Below are 16974 nucleotides of genomic sequence, written 5' to 3'. Positions count from 1 at the left end.
TAGGCACATCCTATAACAAATGTGCATAGATTTTAGAAATGCTCACACCAAGCCCATGGCTACACCACATTTTCAACTATATGACTTAGAATTTATGCACAGCATATTACGTTTAGTGAGTTCTGTGCGTAAATCTAAATTAGTCAGTTAGTGCTGATAATTGCTAGCTAACATCCAATTGACAGTGCAGATTAACTAGTTAACCAATTAAGTTATGCACATTGTTATAGAATATGCTTCAATTTCTACACGGAAACTAAGGCCCGATATATAGTATCTGGCAGAAAGTGTCTCATGTGTAGCACAATTATTTAGGTGCAGAATTATAAAATACCTGGGATGCGCACCCATCCTGCATGCCAGAATATATATCATGTTTCAGCTGGCATTAGCCCTGGTGCCAAAGTGGACATGGGAATCTGCTCTAAGTGTTATTTTATAAAGGGTGCTCAGTTCGGAGTGCCCTTTATAGAATAACACTTAGCATGGATTTTTCCTGATGCCTATATTGGACGGCCATTTAACGAATCTGGCCCTTAGTGCTCTAATGCAAAAGCATTAGCTGGTTAACTCTTCCACACCTATTCTCCATCCATAACACACCCCCTCAAAAATAATGTAAAAGAATATTTAATGCGTAAGTTAGAACGTTCTAATAGACAACATACAGCAAAGCATTGTAATGCATGTTGTGATAGACTTTTTTCACATGCTAAGTACGTGTTAAGGCTTAATGGGGTAGATTCTATATATGGCACCTGAAAAATCTGCTTAGAACAAAAATCCGCTTAGGCATATTCTCTAAAGTATGACTACATTTTATACAATTGGCTTCTGCGTGGTATACAGAATTACACCGAGCTCCTCTCCACGCGACCACATCTGGTCACATCCATTTAGACCATGTTTTAGGTGGTGTAAATCCTGATGACTAAATTAGGTGCAGAGAGGGTGATATTCTATAATAATACGCATAGATTGGCCATGCCCCTTCTTAACTATGCAGCTTAGAATTTAGGCACACCACATTGAATACGCTTAGCGAGTTGTGCATGTAAATCTCAATTAATGCCAATTAGTGCTGTTGCTTATTATCCAATTAACATCTGATTAGCTAGTTAAACAATTAAGTTATGCATATCATTATAGAATACACTTAAATTTCCACATGTAAATCAAGGTGAAATATATAGAATTTGGGGGAATGCCCTTTAATAAAAGGGCCTCTAAAAATGTGCTAACCTGTGAGCTGTTGTATTTTGTTCTTCTTTGGCTACTCGTCCCTATGTTGCTCTTTCTGCAACGCTTTTCAGCCTTGTATTTATTTTCTGATTTTTGCTAACAGAGTTCAATCATCATTGGTTTTCCTGTCACTTCAACTATTGATAATCACCACCTTTTCATCACTGTTTGATCTGTCAGAATTATTTCCTATTCTCTGCCCTTTCCACACATTGCTTTTTTTAAACTTGCCTTCTCTCTTTATTCCTTCCCCTTAAAAGAAATAAATTTCATGGAAGCCTTATCTCGTGTTGCACCTTACACTACATCTGTTTTTATTTACTTACCTGACATGTACACAACTGAAAATTCTTCTGTAGTAATAGCAGTCAAAGTAAATAATGTATGCACTCACTTGAGTCTTTTTTTCTTTCTGTATGTTTGCTATAGAGCTCTTCAGAAAAGTGTTAATCCTATAACAACCTCATTCATCTTTATGGATGAATGATTCATGGCTGTTGCATAAATTAAATACACAAAGACGTTTAACAAAAACATTGAACTCACCAGCAAATTAACTAAAACCCACTTTAGTTCAGTTATTAACCCCAGGATTCTATATATGGCACCCAGATTTGTGCACCCCAAATTTGTGCATGCTCCCCCAATGTGTGCACAAACTAATTGCTTAATGAGCTCAATGACATGAACAATTGGGTGATAACCAATTATTGATGTTAATTGGCACACATTCATAGTTTAGTGTGCTTCTGGCTCTATAAGGCAATTCGTGTGACATCTCATTATCTCCCCCGGAGACTGGTAACCCGCCTTGTCCTGCTGAACTCCAAGAGAAGATCGCTGTCTTACACCCTCCGGAGGTCGGAGAGGTTGAGGGCAGCGGAGGGGACTCTATCCCGGAGTTGAAAATGGCAGTTGATGTAAATCTAGGAGGAAAATGTTTGTCTGATCCTCCCCAGGTGGTGACGCTCAACACTTTATGGCAGACTATGGAGAAAATTCAAGCCCTGATAGTAAATTCTACTCAGGAAACAAAGAACCTTATCTCTACAGTTGACCAACTTTCTAAATCAGTAGATAAGCTGAAGCAAGACTTCAAAGAACAAGTGAAAAGCTCTCATGAAGAAGTACAAAAGATTAAAGAAAATGTCTTAGTGGTAATGAAAGATAATACAAGTATTCATCAAAAGATTGAACAAATCGAGAATTACAACCAACAACTAAATATGAGGATTTTGAATTTTCCAAAACGGATAGGAATCTCACTATTGGAACTATTAAAAAAATTTCTTGTTGAAAATTTAAAATTTTCATCTCAGAATATTCCCCCAATAAATAAGATTTATTTTTTTCCTACAAAGAAAAATCAAGATGGGATCCCTGGAGATATGGAAAAAGAAAAATCAGAAGAATTGAATGCCATTTCATTAATTTTGGAAGATTTATTAACCGAGGTAACAAACAGAGCTACTCTTATGATTTCCTTTGTTTTTGAACAAGACTTTAATGCAATTTTAAAGCTGTATTTTAAGGATATGCAGCAAATGTTTTGTGGTCAGAAACTATGGATTTTCCCAGATGTAACAAAAATAACACAACAAAGAAGAAAGGAATTTCTAGTAATGAGAGAAGAGACGAAGTCACTGGGGGCAACCTTTCTATTAGCATACCCATGTAAATACATTGTTAAATATCAGGGTATAAAGTATATCTTTTTTGTACCTAATCAACTGAGAGAATTCATAAGTCTGAAAATGATTGTTGAGATATAATACCAGTATAGTAAATTTAAAGTGGTGGCTGTTAGGGCATTAAGCCTTTCCTCTTTACCTTGTTTCATATTAGATTCCCCTGAATCTGTTTAACTCCTCCCCTTTCTTAATATTGTGGTCTAAGGAAGAGACATTTGTGAGTTAACACTTCTTTTTGAGAAATGCTATTGTATCACATATGTTCACATTTTGTATCTTGTGTTGCTTGTAACAAGATTAATGCTTGTGAAATATTTAAAATTGCATTAAAAAAGTAAGAAGCTGGCAAAAGAATCGGTTGGACCGCTAGATGACCCAGGGTAAAAGGGGCAATCGGGGAAGACAAAGATGGCCATAGTGGAGAGATTAAATGCAGGGCCACCGAGAGACTAGGCCGGGCCCGGGGCAAGGCCACCCAGCCTCCGCCCCCCACCCCTGTCGCCTCCCATCACTCCCCCTGCTGCTGCAGTCCCCGGTCTCACCTGCCTGCCTCCAAGGCTGTGGGCACCCTGCATTCAAAGCGGCAGTCGCAGATTGCCTCTCTTCTGGCCTTCCCTCCCTGTGTCCCACCCTCATCTGATGTAACTTCCAATTTCCACGAGGGAGGGACACAGGCAGGGAAGGCCTGAAGGGAGGTGATCTGTGACTGCCGCTTCGAATGCAGGGGGCCCGGAGCTGAGGAGGCAGGCAGGTGAGACTGGGGACTGCAGCGCCGATGGCCTGACCCTGGCGCTGGGCCCCCCTTGGAGGCCCGGGCCTGGGGAATTTTGCCCCCCCTGCCCCCCCCTCTCGGTGGCCCTGATTAAATAAATTATTTGCTTTGGTCTTCACCGAGGAAGATTTGAGAGAGAGACTAGTGCCAGAAATGGTATTCAAAGCTGACAAGACAGAGAATCTGAATGAAATCTCTATAAATCTAGAGGATGTAATGGGGCAATTTGACAAATTGAAGAGTAGCAAATCTTCTGGACCGGATGGTATTCATCCCTAAGTACTGATAGAATTGAAAAATGAATTTGTGGAACTATTATTAGTAATATGTAATTTATCTTTAAAATTGAGCGTGGTACTGAAATATTGCATGGTGGCCAATGTAAAGCCAATATTTTAAAAAGGTTCCAGAGGGGATCCGGGAAATTATAGGCCGATGAGCCTGGCATCGGTGCCACACAAAATGGTAGAGACTATTATAAAGAACAAAATTACAGAGCATTTTGGAAAGCATGTTGAGAAAAAGCCAAAATGGATTTAGTGAAGGGAAATCTTGCCTTGCCAATCTGTTATATTTCTTTAAAGGATGAACAAACTTGGATAAAGGCGAGCCGGTTGATATTATCAGGTGAATTTTCGAAAAAGAAGGGTGCCCATCTTCCGACACAAATCAGGAGATGGACGTCCTTCTCGCAAGGTTGCCCAAATTGGCATAATTGAAAGCCAATTTTGGGCACCCTCAACTGCTTTCTGTCGCGGGGATGACCAGAGTTCATGGGGGCATGTCGGCAGTGTAGCGAAGGCGGGACTGGGGCATGCTTAGGAGATGGGCGTCCTCAGTTGATGATGGAAAAAAGAAGGGCGTCCCTGACGAACACTTGGGTAACTTTACTTGGTCCATTTTTTTTCACGGCCAAGCATCAAAAAGGTGCCCGAACTGACCAGATGACCACCAGAGGGAATCGGGCATGACCTCCCCTTACTCCCCCAGTGGTCACTAACCCCCTCCCACCATAAAAAAGTGTACAAATACTTTTTTGCCAGCTTCTATGCCAGCCTCAAATGCCATACTCAGGTCCATCGCAGCAGTATGCAGGTCCCTGGAGCAGTTGTAGTGGGTGCAGTGTACTTCAGGCAGGCAGACCCAGGCCCATCCCCCCCACCTGTTACACTTGTGTTGGTAAATGTGAGCCCTCCAAAACCCACCACAAACCCACTGTACCCACATGTAGGTGCCCCCTTCATCCCTAAGGGCTATGGTAGTGGTGTAAAGTTGTGGGGTTTGGGGGGCTCAGCACCCAAGGTAAAGGTGCTATGCACCTGGGACCTTTTTCTGAAGTCCACTGCAGTGCCCCCTAGGGTGCCCGGTTGGTGTCCTGGCATGTGAGGGGGACCAGTGCACTACGAATGCTGGCTCCTCCAACAACCAAATGGCCTGGATTTGGTTGCTTTTGAGATGGGCGTCCTCGGTTTCCATTATTGCTGAAAACCGGGGACGACCATCTCAAAAACGACCTAAGGACGACCATCTCTAAAGTTGAGCTAAATTTAATGATTTGGGCGTTCCTGATCATATTATCACAATGAAAGATGGATCCCCATCTTGTTTTGATAATACGGGTTGCCCTGCCCCTTTATGGTCCATCCTGTGAGGACACCCTCATGAAACCTTGGTCGCCCCATTTGATTATGCCCCTCCATATATCTGGATTTTCAAAAGGCGTTTGACAAAGCACCTCATGAAAAACTCCAGAAGAAATTGGAGAGTCATGGGATAGGTGGTAGTGTCCTATTGTGGATTAAAAACTTGTTGAAGGATAGAAAACAGAGAGTAGGGTTAAATGGTCAGTATTCTCAATGGAGAAGAGTAGATTTTGGGGTTCCCCAGGGGTCTGTGCTGGGATCGCTGCTTTTGAACATATTTCTAAATTATCTAGATATGGCATTAACTAGTGAGGTAATTAAATTTGCAGAGAACAGAAAGTTATTCAAAGTTGTTAAATCGCAAGAAGATTGTGAAAGGTTACAAGAGGACCTTACGAGATAAGGAGACTGGGAGTCTAAATGGCATATAGTGTTTAATGTGAGCAAGTGCAAAATGAGTCATGTGGGAAAGAGAAACCGAAACTATAGCTACATAATACAAGGTTCCACCGACCAAGAATGGGATCTCAGTGTCGATGTTGATGATACATTGAAACCCTCTGTTCAGTGTGCTACGGTGGCTAAGAAAGCAAATAGAATGTTAGGAATTATTAGGAAAGGCATGGAAAACAAAAGCGAGGACGATATAATGCATTTGTATCGCTCCATGGTGCGACCGCACCTCGAATATTATGTTCAATTCTGGTGACCGCATATCAAAAAAGATATAGTGGAATTAAAAAAAGGTACAGAGAAGGGCGACAAAAATTATAAAAGGGATAGGATGACTTAGCTATGAGGAAAGGCTGAAGCATCTAGGGCTCTTCAGCTTAGAGAAAAGACGGCTGAGGGGAGATATGATAGTGGAGTGGAATGGGTGGATGGATATGAATCATTTGTTTACTCTTTCCAAAAATACTAGGACTAGGGGGCATGCGATGTAGCTACAAAGTAGGAAATTTAAAATGAATCGGAGAAAATTGTTCTTTACTCAACGTGTAATTAAACTCTGGAATTTGTTGCCAGAGAATGTGTATAAAGGCAGTTAGCTTAGCAAGGTTTTAAAAAAGTCTGGACAGCTTCCTAAATGAAAAGTCCATAGACCATTATTAAATTGACTTAGGGAAAATCCACTGCTCATTTCTGAGATAAGCAACATAAAATATATTGAACTTGTCTGGGATCTTGCCAGGTATTTGTGACCTGGATTGGCCACTGTTGGAAAAAAAGATGCTGGGTTTGATGGACCTTTTGTCTGTCCCAGTTTGGCAATACTTATGTACTTACAGTGGTGGAAATAAGTATTTGATCCCTTGCTGATTTTGTAAGTTTGCCCACTGACAAAGACATGAGCAGCCCATAATTGAAGGGTAGGTTATTGGTAACAGTGAGAGATAGCACATCACAAATTAAATCCAGAAAATCACATTGTGGAAAGTATATGAATTTATTTGCATTCTGCAGAGGGAAATAAGTATTTGATCCCCCACCAACCAGTAAGAGATCTGGCCCCTACAGACCAGGTAGATGCTCCAAATCAACTCGTTACCTGCATGACAGACAGCTGTCGGCAATGGTCACCTGTATGAAAGACACCTGTCCACAGACTCAGTGAATCAGTCAGACTCTAACCTCTACAAAATGGCCAAGAGCAAGGAGCTGTCTAAGGATGTCAGGGACAAGATCATACACCTGCACAAGGCTGGAATGGGCTACAAAACCATCAGTAAGACGCTGGGCGAGAAGGAGACAACTGTTGGTGCCATAGTAAGAAAATGGAAGAAGTACAAAATGACTGTCAATCGACAAAGATCTGGGGCTCCACGCAAAATCTCACCTCGTGGGGTATCCTTGATCATGAGGAAGGTTAGAAATCAGCCTACAACTACAAGGGGGGAACTTGTCAATGATCTCAAGGCAGCTGGGACCACTGTCACCACGAAAACCATTGGTAACACATTACGACATAACGGATTGCAATCCTGCAGTGCCCGCAAGGTCCCCCTGCTCCGGAAGGCACATGTGACGGCCCGTCTGAAGTTTGCCAGTGAACACCTGGATGATGCCGAGAGTGATTGGGAGAAGGTGCTGTGGTCAGATGAGACAAAAATTGAGCTCTTTGGCATGAACTCAACTCGCCGTGTTTGGAGGAAGAGAAATGCTGCCTATGACCCAAAGACACCGTCCCCACTGTCAAGCATGGAGGTGGAAATGTTATGTTTTGGGGGTGTTTCTCTGCTAAGGGCACAGGACTACTTCACCGCATCAATGGGAGAATGGATGGGGCCATGTACCGTACAATTCTGAGTGACAACCTCCTTCCCTCCGCCAGGGCCTTAAAAATGGGTCGTGGCTGGGTCTTCCAGCACGACAATGACCCAAAACATACAGCCAAGGCAACAAAGGAGTGGCTCAGGAAGAAGCACATTAGGGTCATGGAGTGGCCTAGCCAGTCACCAGACCTTAATCCCATTGAAAACTTATGGAGGGAGCTGAAGCTGCGAGTTGCCAAGCGACAGCCCAGAACTCTTAATGATTTAGAGATGATCTGCAAAGAGGAGTGGACCAAAATTCCTCCTGACATGTGTGCAAACCTCATCATCAACTACAGAAGACGTCTGACCGCTGTGCTTGCCAACAAGGGTTTTGCCACCAAGTATTAGGTCTTGTTTGCCAGAGGGATTAAATACTTATTTCCCTCTGCAGAATGCAAATAAATTCATATACTTTCCACAATGTGATTTTCCGGATTTAATTTGTGATGTGCTATCTCTCACTGTTACTAATAACCTACCCTTCAATTATGGGCTGCTCATGTCTTTGTCAGTGGGCAAACTTACAAAATCAGCAAGGGATCAAATACTTATTTCCACCACTGTATATGTACATTTCCTTGCTCTGCCAAAATAGCAAAACATTCTCACAAGTTTGTTAAAGTGTTGTTCTCCCAAATCAGTGCACTAACATTTTGGAGGTATTTCTGCTTTCATGCTTTCCTTCCCGGCGGTAAAACTATGATCATTATTACCATTGCTGCAGTAAAATGGTGCATATCATCCCCATCCCTGTGGGAATTACCATGCTGATTGTCCCCATCCTCATGGAAATTACCATGGTTACCGCAGTAATACCCTTTCCCCCTTTATACACTCTACTAGGGATGTCAATTCACTTCCAAGCATTCTATTTTTTAGTGTTCCTTAAAATATTTAGGGGCCCTTTTACTAAGGCGCATAGGCACCTACGCATGTCCAACACACACCAAATTGCTACCACGCACTCCAGGTGGTAATTCCATTTTTGATGTGCATCCAAAGCATGCTGTAGGAAATATTTTCTATTTTGTACCTTGTGGTGCTAAACCGGTATTTGGCAGTTTATGCACGCTGGCTGCTTACCACCTGATTAGCACGTGAGACCTTACCACTAAGTCAATGGGTGGCAGTAAGGTCTCAGGCCAAAAATGGACACGCGCTGGTTTTAATTTTGCTGCATGTCCTTTATCAGCCACAAAAAAAAATCCTTTTTTCCAGGCATGCTCAAAAATGACCTGTGCACGTTTGAAACACGCAACTACAACAGCGAAGTGTGTTGTCAATTAGCACACACTTAGAAGTTTTAAAGTGCATTAAAATGTTGAAATTAAAACAAATGTGTGAAATGAATGCAAAAAAAAAAAAAAAAAACTCAGGGGAAAAAGTCAAACTGAAAATGAACCAAAAATGTTTGTGCTGTACATATCCATATCTAATAAAAGCTACTTCTTTTCACCAATAGCATTGCAAGGAGCCAATTGTCTTGATCCTGATGTTGTCCTGCCTCACAGCATAATTTGTTTGTGAATTGCCATTCCAGTCTATGAAAGATCCAGGTTTATCCTGGCTATAGTAGTCACTGCTTGCTTGTCATGTTGCATTCCAAACATTTCCCCCTTCAACGGTGAAAGGAAGACTATTTTTTTGTCATCTTTGCCCAATGTGACTCAGAATACCACTTACTTTAGCCCTGGACATTTTTACTTTGTTCCATTATGGCAGAAAAGCATCCAAGTTTGGGGAACACCCAAATCCCGCCTCCAACATGCCCAACGTCTGCTTGTGATTTGGATACATTCCAGAGAAAAATGTCTCAAATCAGAGTTTTGAAATTTTATGCCATTTTTGAGACATTTTTCTCTTATGAAAATGAGCCCCATACTGTATCAAAGTGGACTAATATGGCAACTCCACTATTTTATGCAAGATTTGGATTTTATTTGTATAATTTGAGAATGTTTTACTTTTTACTCTTAAAATTTCACATAGAATTAAAAAAAATTATCTTGAAAAAACAAGATACTGATATACAGAAATTATATTAAAAGGAAGAAGTCATAACATTTCAAAACACATACTAAAACTGTGTTGGACCCTTTATAATCTCAGTACGATACCTTCATGTCAGAAGGGAAGATCATGGATAATCAAGGAAAGTTAATCAAGCACATTTTTATATCTTTTTCTAATTTCATTTTCTAGGATCTCCATTTTCATTTGTCTTCATAAGTCATCTTTAATCAAGGCACTCTTAATCTCATGCTGTTTTAGTATTCTTCAGTCAAGGTACCCAATTTGCTGTTCACAGGCATGGAGGATTAGTTATTCATTGTGTAAACAAGACTGACACACTGCTTTTCCTAGAAACAGGGCAAAAATTCTCTCACAATAATACATCTACAAGAAAATCAGACAACTTTAGTTACTAAAGATCCAGAGATGTGCAATACATATAGTAGCTACTTTCACCAAGAAACACTTAGAGGGGCATAATCGAATGGGGTGCCCAAGTTTTCCTGAGGACGTCCTCGCAGAACGTCCCGGCGAAGGGGTGGGGAGACCCGTATTATCGAGGCAAGATGTGTGTCCATCTTTAGTTTCGACAATACGGTCAGGGACATCCAAATCATGAAATTTAGGTTGACCTTAGAGATGGTCATCCTTAGAGATGGTCATCCCCGATTTTCAGCGATAAAGTAAACCGAGGACGACCATCTCAGAAATGACCAAATCCAAGCCATTTGGTCATGGAAGGAGCCAGCATTCGTAGTGCACTGGTCCCCCTGACATGCCAAGTGTCACGACCCTCACCCGTGATGCTCTCTCTTCGGCCGCTGCGTGCCTCGGGTCTGCTGAGGAGGCACTGGCCGAGATGGGCGGGCAGACACTGGGGCTCTCCGGCACTCCTGAATTGTTGTTTGCCATCTGGGTGGCTAAGGCTCTCCACGCCACGTAGGTGTTGGCGGGGGAACGCCGGACATTTTTGCAGCACCGGCATCCCCGAAGATGGTTTTCTCTTCCTGGCGCGGAGCCCAGGAACACTGTGCATACTCCCCCGATGCTCAGATTGGCTAATCGCGGCTGGTTGCCGCCTATCCATTTTGGGCGGCCAATCCGAGGTCCTTGGAAGGTTCCTGAAGGGAACGCCTCCTGTCAGTTGTTTCCTGTCTTCCTTTGGAGGGGGGTATTTAAGTACTGCAGTTGGTGAAGGTCTGTGTTTCGGCTTCTACTTGTGTGGATTCCTGGGTGCCTATTTTCTCTCATTGCTTTAACCTGCTTTTGAACCTTTGCTTGGACCTGGACTTTGCCTTTTGCCTGCCGCATGCCTTTAAACCTTTGCATGGACCTGGACTTTGCCTTTTGCCTGCCGCCTACCTTTGAACCTTTGCATGGACCTGGACTTTGCCTTTTGCCTGCCGCCTACCTTTGAACCTTTGCTTGGACCTGGACTTTGCCTTTTGCCTGCCTCCTGCCTTTGAACCTTTGCTTGGACCTGGACTTTGCCTTTTGCCTGCTGCCTGCCTTTGAACCTTTGCTTGGACCTGGACTTTGCCTTTTGCTTGCCGCCTGCCTTTGAACCTTTGCCTGGGCCTGGACTGTGCTTTGCTTGCCACCTGTCTTTCAACCTTTGCCTGGACCTGGACTATGTGTTGCAGGCTGCCTGCCTTGGAACCTTTGCCTGAACCTGGACTGTTGCTATTGCCGCCTCTAGCGTCTGTTTCTGCTTTCAGTTTGTGGACTCCTGACGTCAGCTCGCCTCCAGCATTCCCTTCCCTCTCAATGTTCCGCCCTCTGATGTCATTACATTTTGATGCAAGGGCGGGACGGTGAGAGGGAATGGAACGATGGAGGCTGCCTGACGTCAGGAGATGTTACGAACCCAGCCAGCCAGCCAGCCATGGAGCATTGGAGGTGCAAATTATTATATTAGATGCTTAGACAGTTCTGCACATAAATGCTAATTAATGCAATTAGTGTCAATAATGACTTGTTAGTTGGCAATTATCAGCACTGATTGGCTTGTTAACTAATTAAGTTGCACACGCAAACACAGAATATGACTATTTGCACATGCAACTTAAGTCACACTATATAAAATCTGGGGGATAGTACCTAATAACTATTCTCCAAATATCTGCTTAGCTTAAATAGTAAATATTTGCAAGGGGAGCACACATGGGGTGGGATATGCATAAAGGAATCCTGTGCAGAAGGAATGGATCCTCAGAAGCTTTGCCGAAATTGGGTGGCGGAGCAGGTGGGGGGAAGAGGGGTTGGTGGTTGGGAGGCGAGGATAGTGGAGGGCAGACTTATACGGTCTGTGCCAGAGCCGGTGATGGGAGGTGGGACTGGTGGTTGGGAGGCGGGAAGTACTGCTGGGCAGACTTGTACGGTCTGTGCCCTGAATAAGGCAGGTACAAATCAAGGTAAGGTATACACATATGTTTGTCTTGTTGGGCAGACTGGATGGACCATGCAGGTCTTTTTCTGCCATCATCTACTATGTTACTATGTTATGTTACTATCATGGGCATGGTGTAGACAGGGCTACCCTTCATCTGCAACATTTACAAAATACTGTAAATTACACGTGCATTTAGTTGCTCACACTTAAGCTAGCCTAAATGTTAGGCACATTTATACCCAGTTATGCTAATATTCTATATAGGAAAGTAGATGCCTTTCTTCCTTCCTTTATACACGAGGCTACTAATGTTCACACTCTGGACACCTAAATGTATACACCCTGGTACAGAATTGCCCCATAAATGGGTCGTCAACAACACTATCAGATATGGATTCAAATGTAGGATTTACCTCTATATAAATGAAGAAACATGTACAAAATCAGCAAGGGATCAAATACTTATTTCCACCACTGTATATGTACATTTCCTTGCTCTGCCAAAATAGCAAAACATTCTCACAAGTTTGTTAAAGTGTTGTTCTCCCAAATCAGTGCACTAACATTTTGGAGGTATTTCTGCTTTCATGCTTTCCTTCCCGGCGGTAAAACTATGATCATTATTACCATTGCTGCAGTAAAATGGTGCATATCATCCCCATCCCTGTGGGAATTACCATGCTGATTGTCCCCATCCTCATGGAAATTACCATGGTTACCGCAGTAATACCCTTTCCCCCTTTATACACTCTACTAGGGATGTCAATTCACTTCCAAGCATTCTATTTTTTAGTGTTCCTTAAAATATTTAGGGGCCCTTTTACTAAGGCGCATAGGCACCTACGCATGTCCAACACACACCAAATTGCTACCACGCACTCCAGGTGGTAATTCCATTTTTGATGTGCATCCAAAGCATGCTGTAGGAAATATTTTCTATTTTGTACCTTGTGGTGCTAAACCGGTATTTGGCAGTTTATGCACGCTGGCTGCTTACCACCTGATTAGCACGTGAGACCTTACCACTAAGTCAATGGGTGGCAGTAAGGTCTCAGGCCAAAAATGGACACGCGCTGGTTTTAATTTTGCTGCATGTCCTTTATCAGCCACAAAAAAAAATCCTTTTTTCCAGGCATGCTCAAAAATGACCTGTGCACGTTTGAAACACGCAACTACAACAGCGAAGTGTGTTGTCAATTAGCACACACTTAGAAGTTTTAAAGTGCATTAAAATGTTGAAATTAAAACAAATGTGTGAAATGAATGCAAAAAAAAAAAAAAAAAAACTCAGGGGAAAAAGTCAAACTGAAAATGAACCAAAAATGTTTGTGCTGTACATATCCATATCTAATAAAAGCTACTTCTTTTCACCAATAGCATTGCAAGGAGCCAATTGTCTTGATCCTGATGTTGTCCTGCCTCACAGCATAATTTGTTTGTGAATTGCCATTCCAGTCTATGAAAGATCCAGGTTTATCCTGGCTATAGTAGTCACTGCTTGCTTGTCATGTTGCATTCCAAACATTTCCCCCTTCAACGGTGAAAGGAAGACTATTTTTTTGTCATCTTTGCCCAATGTGACTCAGAATACCACTTACTTTAGCCCTGGACATTTTTACTTTGTTCCATTATGGCAGAAAAGCATCCAAGTTTGGGGAACACCCAAATCCCGCCTCCAACTATGTGTTGCAGGCTGCCTGCCTTGGAACCTTTGCCTGAACCTGGACTGTTGCTATTGCCGCCTCTAGCGTCTGTTTCTGCTTTCAGTTTGTGGACTCCTGACGTCAGCTCGCCTCCAGCATTCCCTTCCCTCTCAATGTTCCGCCCTCTGATGTCATTACATTTTGATGCAAGGGCGGGACGGTGAGAGGGAATGGAACGATGGAGGCTGCCTGACGTCAGGAGATGTTACGAACCCAGCCAGCCAGCCAGCCATGGAGCATTGGAGGTGCAAATTATTATATTAGATGCTTAGACAGTTCTGCACATAAATGCTAATTAATGCAATTAGTGTCAATAATGACTTGTTAGTTGGCAATTATCAGCACTGATTGGCTTGTTAACTAATTAAGTTGCACACGCAAACACAGAATATGACTATTTGCACATGCAACTTAAGTCACACTATATAAAATCTGGGGGATAGTACCTAATAACTATTCTCCAAATATCTGCTTAGCTTAAATAGTAAATATTTGCAAGGGGAGCACACATGGGGTGGGATATGCATAAAGGAATCCTGTGCAGAAGGAATGGATCCTCAGAAGCTTTGCCGAAATTGGGTGGCGGAGCAGGTGGGGGGAAGAGGGGTTGGTGGTTGGGAGGCGAGGATAGTGGAGGGCAGACTTATACGGTCTGTGCCAGAGCCGGTGATGGGAGGTGGGACTGGTGGTTGGGAGGCGGGAAGTACTGCTGGGCAGACTTGTACGGTCTGTGCCCTGAATAAGGCAGGTACAAATCAAGGTAAGGTATACACATATGTTTGTCTTGTTGGGCAGACTGGATGGACCATGCAGGTCTTTTTCTGCCATCATCTACTATGTTACTATGTTATGTTACTATCATGGGCATGGTGTAGACAGGGCTACCCTTCATCTGCAACATTTACAAAATACTGTAAATTACACGTGCATTTAGTTGCTCACACTTAAGCTAGCCTAAATGTTAGGCACATTTATACCCAGTTATGCTAATATTCTATATAGGAAAGTAGATGCCTTTCTTCCTTCCTTTATACACGAGGCTACTAATGTTCACACTCTGGACACCTAAATGTATACACCCTGGTACAGAATTGCCCCATAAATGGGTCGTCAACAACACTATCAGATATGGATTCAAATGTAGGATTTACCTCTATATAAATGAAGAAACATGTGCAAAGTAAGATTTAGTTGATACATAGGAAGTATTATGGCATGCTCTCCTCCATATATTATTTGACATTCACTCATTAAGGCTTAAAATCTAATTTCACCAGGTATTAACTTTTTTAAGCATCCACAATGTTTTATGGGTGCAGATTTCTTACGAAGAAGATGTAGCTGTTAGATCAGGAAATGTGCAAGGCAGGATACAAGAGAGAAAGATGAGAATGCAAGAGTAAGAAAGTGAGAAAGACAGAGGAAGAAAGAGAGGAAGAGAAGTAGGCCAGAAACTACCATACAAACACCTCCAAAAAATCCCTATTTATTGGACAAAAGTACGTAATTTGATAACAGAATGCTTAGGTGAGAAGGCCAATTAGGTACCTGTTTTGTTTGGAATTTTCTGTTCTGTCTCACTCTTGGACTTTGTTCCCTAATTGTGGGCTAATGGAGAGTTCAAGTGGGGATCGATTATTTCCTTATGTTGTATGTTAATGGATGATGAGTCACTTGTTTCTCTCACATTATATTTGTGATCAGTGCCAAGGGTCTATAATTACCTTCTGGCTTTCATCTGCTTTGCAGCAGGTACAAAGTACCTGAGGATTTGAAAATGATGAAAGTTTTGTTGTAGTCAGCTGGCTTTGTTTTGCCTTTACCCTTTTTGCTGCAGGTAAAAGTGTCCATCTATCAACAGACATTACCCATGAGCGTTCCAGGAGAAGCATTTTTTCAGTGCAAGACCTGAAGCAATGGAATAGTTTGCCCCTGTACCTTTGTTCTCATATGTCCCTTTTGCAATTTTCTATGTTTAATAAGGTGCGCTATAGGCACGTTAGCATTTTTAACGAGCGTATATGGTTTATGTGTGTTAAAGGCTAACGCCCATAGAAATGTATAGGCACGTTAGCGTTTAACGTGCCTTAATTTTAAAGATGCGTTAGAAACACTAACGTGTCTTAGTAAACATACCCATCAGATTTGAAATACTCTTCTTTTTTTTGGATACCTATTCCTAGATTTTTGGGCTTGGTTTGTGCAATTGATGACCCTGATCAATCAGATATGTCCCACTGACCACTTCCTCCCCCCTTTCCTTTTTCTTTCTTTACTATCAATATTGTAATTCATCCCTTCCCCATTTCTCTTGTGTCTCCTCTCCCTATTCTGTATTTATTAGTCTGTAAGCAGCTAAGGCTCTTTTTTTTTTTTTGATGGGCGGGATAGTAAATCCTTAATAAACTTTGAAACAGTACGGGTACTTTTACCCACAGAGGAGAACACCTTTTTTTCCATGGATGAACAGCTGTTTAACTATGAAAGAACATTGAAATTATCCTCTTTAGGGTTTCCCATTGCTATTAGGTTATGAATAATCTAATCTAATTAAATTTGACTTTTTATAATGCCATCGTTTTGGTCCACAAATGAACACCTCAAGTCCCTTTGTCTGTTTGGTACTGAATGAACTCCTACCTGGCAAATAAATACAGCAGAAGGAGGCCACTGTAACTCCTACACTATAATAACTGAATGAGTTTTACATTAATATTAATTAATTATCGTAGTACTATTAAGAAATAATTCATCAATATTTTTAACAAGTAAAGTCAGTAGATTTGAACGTCACCTTTCTATTATCTTTAATTCATATTTAAAAATACCAGATTTAATAGATGAGCTTATCAATTTAGTTTTTAGCCCCTCTTCAGATCCTTACTGTAAAAGGCACAGCACAATGAATACGGAAATTTCCAGAAAGAACAGAGTGATGTGGTAGCCGTGTTAGTCCACTTTTAAAGGTAATAAATAGAAATAAAGCAAAAACATAGAAAAGAAAATAAGATGATACCTTTTTTATTGGACTAAATTAATGCATTTTTTTGATTAGCTTTTGAAGGTAACCCTTCTTCAGGTCAGAAATAAGCAAATGTAAAAAGAGCAGGAAAAAACACACACGTTTTTTTTTTTTTTTGCTTTGAACTGAATTCATGACAAAGCTTTTCTCATAGTATCCTTAAAATGCAGTCATTAGCTTT

The sequence above is a fragment of the Microcaecilia unicolor genome, chromosome 1 (assembly GCF_901765095.1).
Source record: "Microcaecilia unicolor chromosome 1, aMicUni1.1, whole genome shotgun sequence".
Taxonomy (NCBI): Eukaryota; Metazoa; Chordata; class Amphibia; order Gymnophiona; family Siphonopidae; genus Microcaecilia; species Microcaecilia unicolor.
This window is presented reverse-complemented; position numbering follows the sequence as displayed.